This window comes from Aythya marila (assembly GCF_965140915.1).
Source record: "Aythya marila genome assembly, chromosome: 5".
NCBI classification, from domain to species: domain Eukaryota; kingdom Metazoa; phylum Chordata; class Aves; order Anseriformes; family Anatidae; genus Aythya; species Aythya marila.
In genome coordinates, this window is record NC_139046.1 from 9,654,968 (window position 1) to 9,659,521 (window position 4,554).

Consider the following 4,554-nt stretch of genomic DNA (forward strand, 5'->3'; position numbering starts at 1 on the left):
GGTAGAGTACAGAACAGGTCAACAACATCGTGGGTGATAGCACAACTCAGAGAGTCTGAAAGATGAAAGGGAAAATCGTCTAAGTGAGATATAAGATAGAAAAGATCCTCAAGACAAAGGGGAACCAAAATAAATAAATAAATAAATAAATAAGTAAAATAAATAAATAAAAAAGGAAGAGAAAATATTTCTTAGTACTGAATAGAAAATCAGTTGCTGTAGGAATAAAAATGCTTGTTTGAGACAGATACATATCAGCAGCACCTATGGCTACCAATGTTTGCCAGACAAAATCAAAAGACATTTGTAAAACTACCTGTGTCCTCACCTATGTAAGAGCTTTAATCTATACAGCTCTAAGTGCTACTTTTTCAAAGACTCATAGTGTCTGAGGCTGGAAGGGATCATTACAAGACTTGGCTATCCCATTAAATTTTATCTAGTTACTAAGCCAAATACCTAGTGATTGTGTAAGAAATAACTCAGCTAAAACAGAAATTCTCAAAAGATCTCTTACCTTGGACTGAAAACCTTGGGAAATAGAGAATCTGTCTGTCCTGGGGGCATATTATAACATTTAATCATTCTGACAGTTAAAAAATTACTCTTAATCTAAATTCAACTAGCTACAGTTTCCAGCAATTGATTCTTCTCAGGCTTTTCTTAGATTGGCTAAAGAGTTCTTTAGTGTCTTAACTTTCTCCTTGTGAAGGTACTTAAACACTGCAATGAAGTCATCTTTATCCTACTCTAATAAGATTCAGCTCTTGAAGATCCATTATTATAAGTAGGGCTGACTGGAAATGAGACCTGTGTTTTGTTAAGTGTTCAGAATTCGGGTATTTTTTCCCTACTATGAAGTAAAACAGAATCTCTGTCAGTCACACACTCCCTCTGTCACTCTAAAAGAAGGATTTTTTTCTACTTATTCCCAAATTATGGATGAACTGTTTGATAGCATTAGAACTGCCAGGAATATCTACATCCCTAAAAACTTCCATTTACCATACTTTCCCTTTGATGACTGTCATTGAAGATGAGCTGTCTGCACAAAATTGACACTGTATGTTTTAGCTTTGCAAAAACATATCACTCTCTCCTTTTGCCAAATAAAGGGATTGAGGTACAATGTGATAATGCACCAGTGGCAGGAATTTAATAGTAATCCTCCAATCCATTTGGCCTCTTGCAACACATTAACATTGCTGGTTCCTCCAAATCTCTTCCTCATTAGTCCTCTTACTTTCTCTCTTCCCGTTTTGTATGCTGACATGTGCCATTGTTCTTTATCAAGTGCAACTCAGTTCTCCTATGGAGCAGTTGTAAAATGATTATAGTTAGGAGCTAGTTCTAAGGGAATAAAGAGTAAGATTAATATAAAAATCTGTAATTTAGATATGCATCTTCTATGAACGTCAGTGGGAATGCAATGAGATGTTTGAAATATTATGAATTTCCAGTTTTTAGTGGATTATTTTCCACCAAGAGTATGATTTTGCCTGAAAAAGGAAGAACTCTATTATTTTCTAAAATGACATAGGAGTGCAGAATATTAAGACTGTTTCAGCAGGTCATGAATTCCCTATTATTTTCAAAATATCAGTTCTGTTGATTCTGTTAAATTCTGATAAGTTTTCAGAAGAATTTGAAAAATTCCCACCAGTTTATTTTCTGAATTTTTCAGAATGCTTCAGAATTCCTTTTGCAACTCAAAGCCAATGGGGAATCATTAAAATAAATAAATCTGCACAACTGTTCTGAACATAGAAACAGAGCAAGAACCAAATTCTTCTTCTCACAGATTTCAACAAATTCAACTCTTAATCATTTTTGTCAAAATAAAGTACCAAAATATTAGGATGACTAAATATCGGATGACTTCATTATTGACCTTTAAACAAGAGTGCAGAATGGGAAACAAAACCACACAATGGGAACTGATAAATATCAAAATGTCTTTTTAAAGAAAGAAGTATTTTTTCTGTTGATAATTGAGGTGACTTATGAGCTCTGAACAAAAAACAAGCTAATGCCTAAAAGCTGTTCTTACTCACTTGGCAAAATAACCCTGAATAATAAACAAATCACAATATTTTCAGTGCTGTGACAACTGGGGGGGGGGGGTAGGGGGGCAAAGAAAATGTTAAGTGTATTAATACCCATATTTTACATCTACTTAGGCATACTTAGGCAGGAGAAAAATCTCTTCATTTCAGATTTGAGTTCATACTGAAATGCAAAATAATTTATTCTCTAGAGTTTGGTTCCAAACCATCAATATTAAAAGTAAAACAAATTAACCCTATTGAAAGCATACAGGCAAAATCATTTGAAACCATGTTTCTCCTCAATACTTAGTCCCAGACGTTAGCACTACTAAAAATCACAGTACCCAGTGGCATCAAAGAAATAGACAGAAAGAAAAGGTTTACAGATGGAAAAACATAAGATCACTCCAGAGACAGGAGACAGGGAACAGGAGGCAATTGTAGCATGCAAAAACCTTGGCCTGTGTCAGCAGATGCTGAGAACCAGAAGCAGTTTTCAGGGGTGTGATGGAGAACAAGCTGAGGGCAATGTGTTTACCAGCTAGATTTTTGTTTTCTCCCTGCACTACAAACTAGGATAAAGTTCTGTAAAGATCATTAAAAAGCATAGGGATTGTACAATTGAAACTTGAACACTACCTTTTACTACTAGTCTATTGCTATATCGGTTATGGTTAAACCAGGAAGGCACAGTTCTGGATCCATGCTGTTGTTGCCTTCAGTTGGTGCAGAACCTAATCAAAAAGGCCGGACTTTAGAAGTTCTTAGGAACCTAAATAAAATACATCAGTATTTAACATCTCTCATTTTCAGAGTTTGGCACCTTTTAATATCTTTCTTGGCATTTATCTGTATCTTCATAATGCAAAATTTCTTTTAAAAACCTAGTCCAATAAAGCGGGGGGGAGGGAGGAGGAAGAAGAGGACGAGGAGGAGAGAGTTAAATGATACCTCAAAATAAATGTTTAGAGGAATTTATAATCCTGCCACACACTGTCATATCCTGGGCAACTATGGCTCACCACAAGCAGGTCTTCTGCTGACTGACAAGGGTTTTTTGTCCCAAAAACTCTTCCTTTCCTGAGCTGCCTGGGTTTTAGAGACTACTTGTGCAAGGCAAAAAGAGTACAGATCCTTTTTTTATTGTTATTATTTTTGTTCTCTGGGGACACAAGAAGAATCTCCTGTCTTGTGCTTCTCAAGAGAAAAACAAAAACAAAAACCATTGAAAACAAAAACCATTGAAAACAGAAAGGTGCTTTGTAAAAAAAAGGGCTATGAAGAACTCTGTCTCATTTCCTATCTGTGCAGTATAGAGAATCTTATACTCAAAAGCTAGAAACTCTTCCCTAGTTCTGCTAACTTGTAGCTCTTTATGCTAGCAGAGTTCATTCCAGCAGGAGTTATTAAGAGTTGATATAAAACAGAATCTTAGGATCCTTAGTGAAATATAATTCCTATTAGTGAAATATAATTTTCCCACTGTGTAACTGTTTCCCTTAAAGAAAGCATCTATCTTATCAAAATAATTGCTGGATAATACCAACCAGTGTCCACATTTCATAGTTCATGGTATATGAGCTGAACTCAAGTATTTAGTAATCTCAGGAGACCACCTTATCCATCTTCTGCTTCTTGTGTGTTGGGTCATTTTCATGATTGATAAACCTCATTCCTCAACATTTCTGTATTTTACAAAACCTTTCATCCCAGCCCCCTGCTTTCTTCCTGAGAAATTAGCACAGCATACACTTCTTGCAAGGAAGGGCACCTTATATTCCTTTAAATGTCACTGAGAATGGAGTTAAGGTTTTGCAATATAAAACCTACAGGATTATAACTGGTCACATCAAACTCTTAGCTTCTTTTTTTTTTCTTGTTTTTTTTTTTTTTTTTTTTCCTTAGTTTTCTGCTGCTTGCAGAGATTGGTACTTCAGCTTATGTTATAAACACGCCAAATAATGGAGTTGCTCAAAAACTTCTCTGAAAGTCTTATGTCCCAACAGCTATATAGTGTATGAACAACTACTGCATAAGTTTCTTACATGAAAACAGGAATATCACTTTTCCAAGTCACCATCACACAAAACAACTTTACAGTCTATCAGGTCTGTTTCTCAGCAAAAGCATCCTGGTCAGACTACATTAATTTAACTGCTAATGAAGGTAGCAGTCAGTGGATCAGCATGTGCTAAGAGAGGAGAAAAATGGAGAAAATAAATGAAAAATACTTGAAGAAGAAACTTGTTAAAGTGTGGATTTTTTTAGAGTGCCTCCTTTTAATTATTCTTACAGAAAGCAATCAGGTTTAGACTCATCTTTTGTACTCAACCTATATTAAGTCTTTCATTTTCCTCACTGACTTAAAGCAATGTTCTTTATTCTTCCCACTTCAAATGAAATATCCACATCATTTGTTAATGCAGGTTGTTGGTTGTCAAAGCTTGTAAGGGTCCTTCAGTTTTGGGCAACTCACTTACAGAGCCTTAGGCTTCAATCCATGAGA